This window comes from Parasteatoda tepidariorum, chromosome X1 (assembly GCF_043381705.1).
Source record: "Parasteatoda tepidariorum isolate YZ-2023 chromosome X1, CAS_Ptep_4.0, whole genome shotgun sequence".
Lineage (NCBI taxonomy): Eukaryota > Metazoa > Arthropoda > Arachnida > Araneae > Theridiidae > Parasteatoda > Parasteatoda tepidariorum.
Genome location: NC_092214.1, coordinates 52,896,479 through 52,913,567, shown reverse-complemented (window position 1 = coordinate 52,913,567; position 17,089 = coordinate 52,896,479).

Below are 17,089 nucleotides of genomic sequence, written 5' to 3'. Positions count from 1 at the left end.
GAGCAAGGCGCATTGAATATATATATATAACATTAGCCATAAATATAGTTCAAAATGAAGAACAAAACAAAGAAAAATTATAGACATAATAGGCTCGGCATCCACGGTTATGTAAGTTTCGCAAAATATCCAACAGAGGGTCCAACTAACAGTGATTTATAGGACCGATAATGTCACACTTATTTCAATATTTTTGACTCACATCTCACACAAAGGCAAGCAGTTCAAAAAAAAAAGAACAGATTATATTCCGAATTATATTTTTAAACTTTAACTGCGTTTTAATATATTGTGAGCATAACAATAATAATTAGATGTGCACTTATTTTATCGGGAAAAAAAATTTAAAAAATTTCATAAAAATAATGTAATATTAAATGTTTGCATTTTAACCGAAATGTAGGATGTCACACTTATGGCTAATCCCTCACAATTGTCACAATTTTATGAACTTCTTTTCTACCTTCTAAGCGTTACATTATTTACGAACGCCTTCTAAGAGAGTAATAATCAGAATTATTTTTGGAGATATTTGTAGAAGAAAAAAATTATTTAATATCTTAACCCGTACAAAATAATTATTGAATATTTATGGCTGAGCTATCAAATTTGATGAAATTTCCTAGAGTTTTCAGATATTTAAATATTTCTGCAATGTCTTTTATAGATAAGAAAAAAAGAAATGTAGACAATGTGAATAAAGATTGAAAATGAATGAAGTCCTGTTATCAAAAAAATGTACAGCACAAACACGTGCGAATAAGTTCTTTTTCATTGGTGCATATTTTTAATGTTTAACAGGTTCCTTATAATTAAATTTTTTATGATTATGAATACCATAATGTATGGTATTGATGTGTCTGGTAAAAAAAAACCTATAATTCTAACTAATAAGACTAAAATAAATGGTAATTAAACCATTCAATTGGTAATTTTTCTGTTCATATGGTAACGGTTTACCGAAAATTCTGGTTTTAAAACTTATTTATTGTCACACGTTTCGTAAAAAGTACAAATTTTAAAAGTAAACTTACCGAATTTATTAAAATTTGTTTGGTAACATTAATTAAACTCACAGGTTTCTTGTCATTCTTTAAGATTATTTTAAATTACCAAATTTTAGCATAATTTCCAAATTTTAGCACAATTTCCAAATTTTAGCACAATTTCAAGACTTTTTCGTGTATTATAAAACTATATTTCATCATTAAGTTTAACAAAATAAAGCACTTTGGTAAAAATTGCAGAGCTTTTAGATGTCAGCATAGCTAGAAGCATGTTTAATTTACCACATTCTGGTAGTTTTGACCATACTTTTTTTCAGTGCTTTTATTATTATAAAAACTTTATCTTAAAGAAATAATAAGAAGAAATGCCTGTTTAACCATGATATTTGATTTAAGATTGTTTAATTCTTTCTGTAGTTACTCAGTCTCTCTTCGAGGTCTCGCATACTCATGCATTTACAAGTTCTTTGTTTTTTGTTAGCGGAAAATAATACTAAGAAAAGGAATAATCATAGTTGCTCATTTTCTTTAATATGCTGGAATTTTCTCTTTATTATTTTTTTCAAAAAAACTATTAAAATTATATTTTGCAATATTAGTTTTGAAATTTTAATCATTAGATGAAATATAAAAGCAAATATTTTTATTTTCTTAATTTTAATAAAAATTAATGAAAATATATAAGTTATTTATAAAGAGTATCCTTTTACTAGCCAGGGCCCTGGGCTGCAGTCCATGAAATTCATGAAGAAAAGGTGTTTTAACAATGCATTTTGTTAGAAATTTATAAACTTGTATCAAAAGAATAATTATGTAAAATTTACATATTTTTATCTTATTAAAGTGTTACTAATTAAAATATTTATATTTTTCATTAAAAATTTTATCAAAAAATTAAATGCTAATTTTAAAAAAATAATATGTTGCATTTTATTGATAATAAATTACTATTTATTTCATTGAAGTTTAAATAAAACTGGACAAATTTCATTTTGCTTTCTCCACAGGGGGTTATGACCCCGCATCTCCCTTTGGCTACAGCTTTACTTATGATATTAAGTTACACATTCACCCATGAAATAAATATTTAAAGGTTGATAAATGCAGAGTTAAATGGTATCCGTTACACTATTGATTTTTCTTTAAAGAAAATTCATAAATTCCTTGAATTTTTTGTTCTGTTGTACAATTTAATAAGTAAACTAAATTTGTTACTAGTATGAGATATTAGCTGCTCTGAATGAGATTTAGAAACAAGAGCGACACTTTAATATTTCACAGAATCTAAAAAAAATCGAAATGTAATAACTTGATGATATTCTATTCTTTTTTTATTATTTCAAATTAATTATGTAAAGAGTTTTCAAAGTCAATAAATTATTCATGTCCCCAATAAAGTTATTAGGTCGCCTACGATAAACATGAAATGCGTATTTAAAGATGGGTAAATTCAGAGCTAAATGGCATCTGTTACATTATTGATTTCTTTTTTAAGAAAATATATAGATATTCCTTTAAATTTCTTTGTGCTGTTGTACAAGTACAAGATGTACACAAATGTTTTCCTCACAAATGTTTTATACTTATTAATATTTAGTGATAAAATAATTTTAAAATAGAGTTATCCTTTAAAAAAATTATCCTTTAATATTATCAATTTTTGATTTATTTTTATCACAACAATACCAGTTTTTATTTCTTTTCAACTGTTTTGCAATTAGATTTTTTTTAAATCTTCATAATTCCAAACTATATAAATTTTCCTTTGATATGTTAAAAACAAAAATTCTTTATTAAAATTGAAATGAAAATTTTCATTTTTCCTGAAGACAAACGAAATGAACATTTTTTAAAATTCATCAAGCAATTATAATTTACTTTTTTTAGTTTTTGTGATGAATCATATTGAAGTTGCAAAAATGTGAAAGCTTACAAAGGAAAAAAAGTATTCCAAAGCTCCGTTTTTTTAAGTTTTAAAAGTAAACTTAAGCTTTTTCTCGCGTCTTATCCTAATATAAATTTAAATGTGTTTCACTCTTTTAAAGATAAGTATTTTTTTGTATAGTAAAAAATAATTATGAATTTGCAAACTTTTTGTCCTGGACTCCTTTAAAAAATTAAACGTTTTCTACTTCCTAAGGTAGAGACGCTATAAAAAAATAAGATTTAGGCAGAAGTAAAATTAAATCGTATTTTGCAGGTCTTTGAACTTTTATGCAGGCTGGATGACTTTTCCTGGATAATTTGCAAATTAAATTCTTCTTGTGAATAATTTTGCGCCAGATTCTTGCAAATATTTAAGTTTTTTTTTTTTTTTTTTTTTTTTTTTTTTTTGTTATTTAAAATTTTCAAACATTTTTTTAAAAATAAGATACTTAGGTTAAACTAAGATTAAAAGAAAAGCAAAATCGAATGTTTTTCTTATTTTCACAGAAAATAAATAAATGTTGTGGGGGATAATAAATTTCATATTCTAAGAAAAATACTTTGATTTACAAATGACAATATTATAAATGATAATGGCATTGATTTTAATTTTATGCTTTTAATTTATGTTTACTATTAGGACATGGTTACTTAGAGTTGACTCTCTGCAAAAATGTCGAAGGTCATTCGAAATTATACGAACCCTTTAATTTAACCCTGTGTCAACAATTATTTGTCCACAAGATGCAGGTTTCATACAAACGAATAGCAACTACCAAAGACAAAACATGTAGCTTGCATTCTGTAGTGTAAGCTTAAAATTGACCTTTAATGGGAAAGTTTTTCGCAAGTTTCAAAGCCATTATTAGCCTTCGTCAAAAAGAAAATAGTTCTGAAGTTAGCTGAAAAAGAAGCCTTAAACATAACAGAAAAAATTATGTAACACATTTATGGTATCTCATTCAACTTTAATATAATGGGTGCGCCCTTTTAAATCAACTGACTGGAAGAGAATCAAAGGTGGATGAAACTTATATATTTCTATAAAAAGCAAGTGAGATATTATTACCAATGTATTTTTCACGCTGAATCGGATAAAACTAAAATTAAGGTGATAAGGTATATCAAAATACACTGTCTTATACAGGGGTTGGATAAAATAATGGAAATATTTCTATACTAGCACCTTTTTAGATCTTTCTCAAAAAATGCTAAAAGAATCATTTTATAAATTTCGAAGTGTTTAGGTTATGCGATTTATTATACTTATCAATAAAGTTTAAAGCTTTCAGAGGTTTGAGGGACCAATAATAAATTACAAACGGTAAATAGTGCTTTTGAACATCCTATGTCAAAAATGTGGCAATAAATTCGTTACTTGTAACAAATATTTTGATTATTATATGCTTTAATTTCTCAACATTTCCTAAACCTCGCTTAAATGTTTATGGAGATATGGACAATTTTATAAGAAACTGATTTATTTTTTTGAATTGCGTTTTTTTTTTTGCTATAACTTCAACAAAATTTTTGGATCAATTGAAAATAATTTGCAAAATTATTTATTTAATATCTGAGAAAAATTTGCTTCGAACTGCTCAATACATGAATAATTAATGCAGTTATTTCATACTGCGCATGCGTGGAAAAGTTGAAATTTGTTTTTTCTTAATTTTACAGTGAATCGTATTTGGTAACTAATCAAGAATGTCCGATTTGAATATCTTAAAAATTTAAAAAGTGGTAATCACTTTTCTGTGTAGTTTCTGTACTTTTTAAGAGAAAGTTCAAAATGAAAAGGGTTTTTTCCAAATAACATTTTGTACTATTAAACAAGATTTATTAATAATGATACCAGCAGTATTGGTGATCATCTCCTACAAAAGAATTCTTTCCTCATATAATCATGTTTTGGTGTATGAAAGTTTATTGTAAGGTAGTATCATTTGTTACTTAATTTTTGTTATTGTAAGATATTATCATTTGTTTGTTAATTAATTATGATACTAAATAATATTTGTAGAAAAGCCCTTATCATTTTGAGTTTCTCTTAAAACTCTCAAACTTACTTGGAAAATTGCTTGAAAACTTTTTTAATTTTGAACATATTCAAATAGGATTATTTTCATTAGTTGCCAAATACGATTAAAATTATGAAAAAATGTTGCATTTTTTCCCTCATGCGCAGTGTAAGAAAACTACTTTAATTACTTATATATTGCACAGTTTCCACAGATTTTTTTTCTCACATTTAAAAAAAAAATTAATTAATTTTAAACTGCTCAGAAAATTCTGTTTAATTTTATTGAAGGTTTTTAAAGTCATATCAGAAACACGTAAAACCAAAAAATTAGTTTTTTATATAAATGTCCATGTTTCCAAAATATTTAAGGTAGACTTACCAAATGTTGTGCATTTATTGCATGCAATAAATAAAATAACTGTTGTAAGTTAAACATTTATTGCTTTAATTTTGGCATGGGGTTTTCCGTTTGCAATTTATTGTTGATCCCTTAAACCTTTAAAAACTTTAAACTCCATCGATAAGTATAAGAAATGGCTTTATCTAAGCATTTCTGAGATCATAAAATTATTCTTGAAGTATTTTTTGGGAAATATGAAAAAATGCATTAGTATAGTAGTGTTTCCATTATTTTGTCCATCCTCTGTAGGTAAAACTATTTACACGCTATGTTTACAATTAGTTTTCTTTAATGAATTATTAGTTTATTTTAAGGATTACTTTTAAGAGACCAAAAAACATAAAAGTCTTATAGGGAGAGATCATGACTGTAAGGCGAGTGCTTGAGAGTCACTCAGTTTAGCGTATGCAACTTTGACTTTAATCTCATCATCAATTGAGCGCTTTTTTAATGCATGGAAGACAGACGACCCATTCAATTCTTGTGTGCATTAATTAAAGAATGCCTCTTAAATCCTCTTGGATCCAGAGTCGTATTACGACCAGCAATCATTTTAAGTACCAAAACTGCTCCATACATTCTCCAATAAATGCCTACCAGTTTTTGACCTTCAAAAGCTTAAAAAAATAAATAGCACTTATGCATTATTAGTGTAGCAGCATTTTTATACAAATTTCAGAAATAAATTAACGCAGCACCAATCCCAAGCCTAAGTCGATGCTTATATCCCCACATCTGTGACATGCTCATTTGCATATAACTTTCAGTGACATCCTCTTTGTACCTAATAATAAATAAAAGAGATTTTTTTTATACAAATATTACATTTTCATAAGGTTTTAAGTTATTATATATTTCTCCCAAAATCAGTTTATAGTCATTAGCTTTGATAAACAATAAGGAGTAGAACTAATTTGCAAATTGATATCGGCTGAACGAGAAGAACTAGTTCTACTATACATAATGGTAGTGACATCAGACAGCTTTCTGCGTGTCAAAATATATATGTCTCAAAAGCCTCTTCAGCTCTCAAACAAAAGCTCGAGGAGGAAAGTAGAAATGAAATATAGCGAGGAAGATATTAAAGAAAAGCGTTAGATTGCATCGTCTTACGGCAACATCTGTTCCTTGAATTTTAATTACTTGGATCTAACAAGAAAGGTGCTGCTAAGCTACTGCAAAGTATTGAAATGATGTCCTTGAGCTAACATTCAAAAACATAATTGTGGCTTGTTTCAGCAGGGCAAAGAATAAACATGGTTTGAAGGGCTAAGTTATACGAGAGTGATTAAAAGTACTCTGCATGCAGTTTCTTGGTTTACCTCAAGGGCTTAGGTAAATTTTGGGAGTAATTTTGGTTCTTCATATTATTCATTTAAGTGCTGTGGTTGATGGAATTATAGCTTATTTAATTCTAAAATCATTTAAATTACGAAGAACTTTACACTCGAAACAAAATTATTATGAATTAAATAAAATAATTTCAAAAACACTTGGTACTCACGGTTTGAACGCAATTGGATCTAAAATATAAATGGAATTGACAAACTGAATTTATATAAAATAGTACTGTGAATAAAGCAAAGTAATAATAAGTTTTAGGAAACATAAGTTAATTAGAAAAATCATATTATCAATTAAACTCTAAATATTGGAATTTATTTATCTTTATTCTTCTTTTATCTATTATTATTTCAAATACTAATTTAAAACAAAACAGGTATATAAAGAAAAATCATTATATTATAAATATTTTTATATCACGCATCTTCTGACAAAATTGAAAACCATTTAAAATTTGAATTATAAAGCTGAAAGTTGTTCTTGCATGCATAAATTTACTCCGAGATGAACTAATAATTAAATTGCCAATTATAATTCAGTTTATTTAACATAAAAACTTAAAAAATCAACTATTTCAGAAATAGGTAAATTTATTTTAATTATAAAATTTCAAGTTTGCATTTTTTTAAGTCTATTTCTCTTTTTTTGAGTGAGGTTTTAAAATCAACATTAAAGTTTTAAAATTCTAAATCCTTAATCTTTAATTTCCTTAAAAAGGAAAGAACTATATTAATTATTTTTATGTTTCTTTATATTCATATTTATGGAGTCTTAGAAATAATGTTGATTCCTTTTAAAACAACTACTACTGTCAAACAGTGGTTGTCAATGAATCAAGGTAATCAAAGAAAGTCTATAAAAACATTAAAAAAGCATGATCTCCAAATTCAGTGAAGCATTTACCATATCAAAAAATGAATAAATTAAATAATTAAGTGCTGAAGAGATTTAGACTTTGAGAATGGGCGGCTCCGAGGAGCAAGGCGCATTGACCAGAGGTCTATTGTTCCCACATCCTAGATTATGACTAGCGGAAAAGATTTACAGCTGAAACAATGTCAATAGAAAAATCCTGTAGCTCCCAGGTCTTAACACAATGTTGTCACAAATGCTCAAATCTTTGAGTAGAATAGACTTCACACTCGCAAAGAATATGTCTCCTCCTAAACAGAATAAGTCCATTTGAGAGAGTCACCTCCTCAAGATGACAACCATGGTAAATAGGATCGGGTGCAATACCCATAATGTAAAAGGTATCTCTTGAGAGTTCAGTGACCAGTAAAAGGACCAATGATCTTCCTCAAACTATTCCTGTTAAGCTTAAGAAGCTCTTTTTGTCGCACACTGGGGCAATTACGATTAACTCTTTAGCTTGTCTCTGACAGTCCGAGCCATTGCTCATAAGCAATCTTACCATAGCGCTTGAAAATAGATGTCCTGAAGGATTTGGATTCCCAAAGCAGGCATAGGGCCGCAGAAATTTGCACTGGAGCCAGCCCGTGCTAGGTCATCAGTCAGGCAACCCATATGCCCAGACACCCAGTGTAGTTATACCTTGTTACGAGTAGAAAGGTCTCTTAAGGACTGAGAAGCACTACCACACTAAAGAAGAGGTAAATTTATACCTTGTTAGTGATAGAAGAGCAGCCTGACTGTCAGAGAAGATGTGAATAGGGCTGAAGTGAATTAAGAATCTATGTTTAATTTGCGGAAATATTCAAAACAGAATATGCATCCATGGAATACCTGGTCAAAATATGCATCATGTATAAGTATGTCTATATTCATTTTGATAATCAAAAACGCATTTTTCTTATTCTTTTAGTTTTTATTTCAGGCAAAGAAAAAGTTTTTATTTTTTTTCTAAGGTAGCAAATTGAAAAAAAATAGCTGTTTCAACATTTCCTTTATATGATTAATTAGTATTTTCTTTCCAAAAATAAAAAATTTTTATTGTTAAAAAGACATATATTTTGCAGAGAAATTTTATTATTTTTATTAAAACCTTTTTCTGTTGGTACTCAGTTTGATCCAACTTGGTCGAATAAAAGCAAGAATTAATTAAAATAAGGGAAAGAAGTTTTCTTTCTTTTAATATTGAAGTGTTTATTTCTAGTAATAAATTAATACGAAAATGAACCTCCAACATAAGCATGTAGGAGTTTAAAAATCAAATAATATAGGCAATTACGATTTTAATATTTTTGAGAAGAATCACAAAGAAAAATATGGTAAAATTATCACACTTGACACTTGACGTTTCTGATGGAAAAAAAACCAATATGAACCAAAATATACGGTATTTAAACCATTTATTTGATAATTTTTCCGTTCACATGGTGGTAGTGGTTTTCCTGGGAATTCAGATTTTTAAAATTATTGTTATTACGAAACATTTACTGAAAAATACAAAAACGAGAAGGCAATTTAACAGAATAAATGGTTTGTTTTTGCAACTGCTCTAGTGTATCATGATAAAATTACCAAATTACACCACGTTTAATAAGTTTCATTACGCAATTTAAAAATATATTTCATTGTTAATTTTACAAAAATCATTACCAAAACACTTTGGTAAATATTACCGAGCTTTTTGGTGCTGCCATAGAACAAGAAGCACGGTAAATTTTACCACATTCTGATTGTTTTTATTGTACTTCTTTTCTCAATGCGTAAACTAAATTTATCAGATATTACAAACAGACTAGCAAGAAACAGAAATCACAAACGAAATTTCGATCATGTTTCTCGGCAGTGCTATAAGCGTCGTGTGCTCTTCCTTTACAGTTGAGACACTATATCTAACCTTTCAGAGACTTGCAGTACAAAAAGATAAGCAAAAAGATAAGCATGAATAGCAAAACGATAAGCATGAATCCTTTTCATTTTATCCTCATCTGTTACTGAGGATGCAAAATTTAATACTTTTAATTCACATTTATTTTTCTTTCATTTTCTCACCTTTCAGACTCTTGCAGTACAATTCGTTGCAAAGAGATAAGCATGGATCCTTTCCATTTTATCCTCATCTGTTACTGAGGATGCTAAATTTAATACTTTTAATTCACATTTATTTTCCTTTCATTTTTTCACCTTTCAGAGGCTTGCAGTACCATTCGTTGCAAAAAGATAAGCATGGATCCTTTTCATTTCACCCTCATCTGTTACTGAGGATGCTAAGTTTAATACTTTTAATTCTATTTATTTTCCTTTCATTTTTTCACCTTTCAGAGGCTTGCAGTACAATTCGCTGCAAAAAGATAAGCATGAATCCTTTCCATTTTATCCTCCTCTGTTACTGAGGATGCTAATTTTAATACTTTTAGTTCGCATTTATTTTCCTTTCATTTTTTCCCCTTTCAGAGGTTTGCAGTACAATTCGTTACAAAAAGTTAAGCATGGAACCTTTCCATTTTACCTTCATCTGTTACTGAGGATGCTAAATTTAATACTTTTAATTCACATTTATTTTCCTTTCATTTTTTGCCTTGTTTAGAAGCTTCAAACAGTTAATAATCTATTTTTAATTCAAGCAGCTGGTTAGAAAAAAGTTTTTCAAGTCCAATGAAATAGGGCACTGTTCGTTAATATCCTACTGGAAAGATTGCATCTTTATCTGACAACGCCATTTAGCAGAAAAAAGGCTTAGCACTTTTTAAACAAGATAAGAAAAACTTCTTTCAATAATCTAAAATAATAGCTAAAGTATGTAGTAACGCATATTTAATCACAATAAATCATACCGACTAAATACAACTTTTCAACTAGGATTATTCGAAAATCGAATCATTTGCGTCGGCGAACAAATAGGTTTCACTGTCCTTCATTCACATCCAAATAATATGGCGTCTGTCAACAACTAGTTTCATATGATTTATTTTAAATAGTAGCATTAATCTAGTCAAAAATGCCGTTCAGTTTTCCTCCATCTACTCAGTTTTGTCCAATTTCTTCTTATCATCTTTGGAACACATACTTTTTTCAATGGAACAATAGAATAAATGTTTATTTGCTTCGAAAAGAAAAAGGTTTTTTGTTTCCATTTTCACCAAAACTTATTAAAAGACTTTTCCAAAACTGAGAAATAAAACTTGAAATAACTTTTTAACCAAAACATTTTCCAAACGTTTTAAGGATTCCTGAGAATTGGAAAGAAAAAAAACTCGCTATTATTTTCACCATCATTTTCTTTTCCTTTACAAAGCTTCAGAAAAAAAAAATTGATTCTTTACAAAATTTTTCATGACATATTTGGAAACTATTTTTTTAGTTTTGAACTACTCCAATCATCTTAAAGCTTGCCAAAAAAGAATAAAAAAAAGCATTTTTACATAGGTGGTAGTCTTATTTAATGTCACCTCAACATGTAATTATTTAGGGTTTCTCAAATTGCAGGCGGAAGTTGAGACCCAGGAATTGTCTCGGTGGTGATAGGGTGGTGCAGGACGATAGTGAGGGTGGAAACGATCAGACAGAATGATAAGGTCGCTTCATTTTCCTTTTCTAATCTTCTCTCCATTCCGGCTTCTCCCGGAAACTATTTATCAAGCCTGCTAATTCCAGTTTCAGTCTAGCGCCTATCTCGAGCCTTTCCGTTGAAATGCCATGAGAGTCTTCTCTTCTAATTTATTGATTTCTCTTTCCCTATTTCTAATCATGGTGCGACAATGAAACCCCATTGGTTCTTAACGTGTATTTCAATTGCTAAGAGAAACACAGAGAATGTTTTAGCACTTTTTTTTGCCCCGTTACACCTAGAACATTGTTGTTTTTCTCTCTCAACTCGCTTTTAGATTTGAAAAAAATCATGTTTAATTTAAGTCGTTAATAGAGTTTTTCAAGTACACTTCAAAACAAACGGAGCTTTCTTACTGAACTAAAAACACTGAACTGAAACTGAACTAAAAAAATTATCTCTAAAATGAGGCTAATCTTAATGACAAATCGCCTCCCTTTTACCGTCCTCAAAACATTTTACTGTAAAGTTACGATACAGTCATGGTTTATTTAAGGCATTCCATTATTTGTTTTCATATATTACGACATTTACGGATAAAAGAAATGTTACGGATATTTACGGATTACGGATATTTGTTCGATTAAAACCTGTTTTCATTCCAAGAAAATATCTAGCTTGCAAAGTAAAGGGGGTGCCGGACATAAAAATCAAAAAATGTTTTTTTGCATAAAAATAATTCTATTCATATCGTTTTGAATAATAAAAAAATATTGTTTTATTCCAATTAGAACACGAGATAAAATTTATTTTTTGTTACTAGAAAAAAAAAATTGGAAAAGGACCTAAAACTAACAAATTCGTCAGCTCTTTTTTCTATGATCCTTTTTTCATTTCTTTTTCAAATTTTTAAATGATATAGTGTAAAACGATGGTAAACAAAAATGTAATTAAGTTTTAAGATGATATGTACTGCCTGAAATGACGCATTCTCTTTTTGTTCTATACAGTTTTCCCCTTTTACATACTATGATGAGGAATTTTTGAAAAAAATCCTTTGCAAGGAGATTTCACAAAAGAAGGTGATCGATTGGAATTTATTAATTAATTGCTAAAATTAATAGTGATAAGTGATAATAAGTTGATAATTGTTTGAATAGGGTTGTATGAATGCACATAACGCTCAGCAAACAAATTACTTGCATTTCTAAAAATGCATTTCTAGTGACTTCAATTTTGAACGCAAAATTAAGGCCAAAACTTACTAGTTGTTGAAACATACAAAATTTTATTTCATTACTAAAAACGCTTTTTAGTTTAAATGGCATGATAGCAAATATATAATACACACACACACGCACATACACACACACATACATACGTACATACATACATACATACATACATACATACATACATACATACATACATACGTACGTACGTACGCATGTATGTATTAGGCAAGAAAATTGTGTTTTGGTGAATGATATTTTCCACTGGAAAGAAAAATATATATTTAACTCAATCTTCAAAATTATGTCAAAATCAATTGTTTATACGTAATTTTGTTTTACTTTTTTAGCAAACAGTTATTTAAAAATAATTCTCCAGAAAGAAATTCAATCCCGGCAAAAATAAAATGCAAATTTTAAAAATGCATTTTAGAGGGGGAGACAGTCACAAATATTCCTGGAATTGAACATTATTTACTGAAAATCTGAGTCTGAAATATTATTTGATTTAATTTTTAAAACTTTGCCTTGAATAAAGTAAACTTATTTTAACAAGAGTACAAGAAATATAGTATCTTTAATAATATTGTCCCTAAAAAGTTTCGGAAAATTAGAATACTTTTCAGGAGATTTCGATAAAAACGAAAATTAAAGTTTTGAAAAGCTTCAATATAAGATTACAGTTGGAACTCAAACAAAATGCCATTTGAAATGTTAGGAAGAATATAACTAGGGATCAATAGTTTTTTTCTTCGAATTTTCAGCAATGAACCAGAATTCTTAGAATAAAATAAAAGAACAGCGTTCGTTAAAATGTTCTATGGAAAGAAAGAATATTTAGGAGAAGAGAACGGTTCCTTTAACAAAGATTATTTCTTAAAGGAATTATGTTACGAAATGCTATGTAATGTAAAGGATGTTACGTTATGTAGGATGTCATGTAATTATGTTATGTAAAGGAATTATAGGATACATTTTAGTTTCATCTACTGTAGTGTTGTAAAAAATAAGCATTATAGGAAACTTTTCAGATAAATTCAGATCATTCAGATTTTTTCAGATCATCATCGCTTCCCTTTCATTTGTCGAAACTTAAAGTCTGCTTGTAAAAAATATTTTCTGCTAGATTTAAAAAAAAATTGTAAATACCATTTCCATACGATATTTACGAGATTTTTATCAAAAATTTATTGAATTTCCAGTTTTAAGCAACAAAGGCTAATCTTAAAAAAAATGTATATCTGATTAGTGACAAATTTTCTTAAATTAGTCATTGTGGAAAATGTCCAAATATAAGACCCTTTTTGATTTAACTAAAGATGCAATGTAACAAATATAATGATGTTAAGTAGTATTATTCTACCTAATATACGGTGTGAAAAAAACGGATCAATCTGAATAACTTTTAGTCTAATGATCTAATAATGACTCGATCAAAGACTCAATCTAAGAGGTTTGAAGCAGGGACCTCAAATATGCTAATTAATTAGTGCAAGCGATATTTTTAAGTTACATGATCAGGCACAAAAACTTACTTTCTCTGAATGAACGCCCCTTTTCTTTCCACGGATTTGGATTTCTGCCCCCCAAAATATAGGGGGTAGCCGCAATCTGGGAAATATGGTCCCAATAGTTTGGTCAGGAGGTTCTTGCTTATTTCATGATGTGTCGAGAACATTTTAAGCGAATTAAAAAAAATTTACACACAATTATAAAATTCGTTTATTAAAAGATAATTCCATGCAAAATATAACTTTCCGTAATTATGTATTATATTTTATTATGCTATGAAATAATAGTGGAAAAATATATTTGAATTGTAAGGTATACATTTTTTAGTTCATCTTAAAGAATGCAATTTTAAATGGCAAATTGCAAAATTTTAGAGAAATCAGTCGAATAGTTCCTGAGAAATATAAGTTTAAAAATAGGACATTTTCTAGAAAAAGCAATGCAACATTATCTCAAGAAATGAAAATGTCAATAAATCTGCAAAATCAATAAAATGTGTTTGAAAACGGGATAGTATAAAAATAATACTTAAAACTTACTATATACGTAAGCTCAAATAAGTTATTATAGCATTAACAGAAAGGCGAATCTTAAAACTATATTTAGCTTAGGATAATTAAAATAATTTCATACTGCTTTAAAAAGAATAAAATTTTTAAACTCTTTAACATATTTTATAATAATCACCTACCACTGAACTAATCATTATATTTGAAAATTAAATTTTTATACTCTATTTATTTCATTTGTACGAAATAATAATTCAGAAAAATAGTGCCATTATATAAATGTTTTAATAGAAATTCCAGGAAATTATTTAACAGTCTTGGTAAAAAATACCATGGCGATGCATTATAATCTAATTCCACTGACATAAACGGCAACTTTAAAATCTATAGATGAGTTATTAGATAAATGATTGCGTTTAACTTTTTATGTTCTACGATTACATTTTGTGCAATTAAAATGAATAATTCTTTCATGGGAAATTGATTTTTCAATAAACATTAATAATGAAAACAAAATCTTCTATAAAAGCTTTTTTATTACAATTAGTGACTTAATACATCAAGGTAGTCATTAATTAAAGAGTCTTTAAGAAACCTACCTAAAAACATTTTTTCGCCTGCTTGAGGAAGAAAATGTAAGAAAACCGAATGGTTAGAAAGAAATCAAATAAATGCATATTTACATATATATTAAATTTTCTAGACGTCTTTTCTGCTTACTACTGTTCAGACAAGAGGCGCCCGGATTCTGATTCACCATTCAGCAAAACTGAATGAAATCTTTTACAGCAGAATGATATTCAGCTAAATTTTCGTCTTTTTCTACATTTAAAAGTGTAAAAACGGTGATGATGAAAATGTGTGAGTCATATTAGAATTTTTTTGCGAAGACCGTTTGCAGCAAAATTGAAGTATAAAAAGAAATGGCTAAAGTGTTTCAGAGTTGTTGTCTTTTTGATTGAAAAACATGATTGTTATAGATCGAATTTTATACTGTAAAGTAAGCATTTCTAAAATCGTAAGACGGACTTAAAATGTTTGCCTTTAAAATAAAACTGTACAATATCAAAAACTGCTTATTTTTTTACATAATGCTACATTTAAATTTTTGAAATTAAACATACACTTAGAAAAAGCTATTGAAAATTTCTCTTTTTTAGCACTTTATGCTAACTGTTGCAATAGCATTCTCGCAAAAGTGAAAAGCAAAGTTATACATGAATTTAAATACCTATGGGCCGACCAGGTGACAGAGTGGTTGGCGTGTCTGATTGCGGAGCTATTGGCCGCGGGTTCGAATCCTGCTCAGGGCATGGATGTTTCTTTCTCTCTTTGTGTTCTATGTCCCTTCTCCTTTGTGTGAATGTGACCTTCCCTATAAGCGGGTTTGTGGTTGAATGACGTGGGTGACACTGCTCCACCGCCGTGGCTTCGCCACAGGTGCCCACTGGGTAACGAGTAGCAGTTCTGGCATTTCTGTGGCCAATGGGACAAACCCCAAGTGCCCGCCATAAAAAAAATAAAAATTAAAGAAAAATATATATTGCTTATAAAGGATAATATTTATTCATTAATGGTATAAGGCAGTTGGAAAATGACCTAAATTTATCTTATATTCATATAAAATTCTCAATAAATGAATGCAGTTCACAGCTTAGAAAATAGCTTCATTAAAAAAAAAAAAAACTTGCTCTCTTGGTATTAGTTGAGGTGAATTTTTTCTTCAAAAAACCTTCTTAAAAGCTTTAAAATTGAAACGCAATTTTTTTTTATTAACAAAATGAATTATGAAATACAAAAATACCGAAAACTATGTTTATACTAACTATTTTCATTTGTTTCTATTTCTCATTATGTTTTAAGTATAAAAAGCTAGGATTCAAAATAAAAAGTAATTGTTGTAAAATTTGACAGTTTTTTTTTTATCAAGATTGTTTTTTTCTTCCGTAATTCATTTGTACTACTGTAATAATAATAGTGTAATTGTATTTCAGGTAATTTAGCAATAAGGCATGATTTTATTATGCGTAAAATTTAATGTTTTCTCTTTTATTTCATAAAAAATAAGGTGTAGGTACATTAATTATAATTTAATAAAATGAAATAAAAAATTTCCCACAAGCAGAGTTATTTTGATTGAACCTAATTAATGCAGAAATTTATTTTTCTATAAATATTAATAATTTTTGGACTGATTTTTTCACTAATACTACTGTATTACTCTCCCCTATCTTTAAAGAATTCATAGAAGCTGATTAAAACGAAAATGACTCAAAATAAAGATTTAGCTAAAAGCTTTTATTAAAATTTAATGGTTTGTGTTCCCAAAGAATCGAATGTAAAATTTAAATATTTAATCAATCAAATTTCTGAATTTCTCTTGAAATAACAATCTAGATGGTTTTAATATTAAGTGGTTGCTTTACAATAACTGTTGTTTTTATAACCAATTTACTTTAAACAGAAAAAAAACAGGTAAAATTACCGGATTGTAACGTAATGATATTTCTGGTAAAACAAGTCATAATTCGGATTAATAAAATTAATAAACACGATACTTAAATCTTTCATTTGGTAATTATTTTGTTCATATGATAACGGTTTACCAAAAATTTTAGTATTCAAAGTTATAGTTATTATTGCAACACATTTGGTAAAGGATACAAAAAGGGGAGTCGGT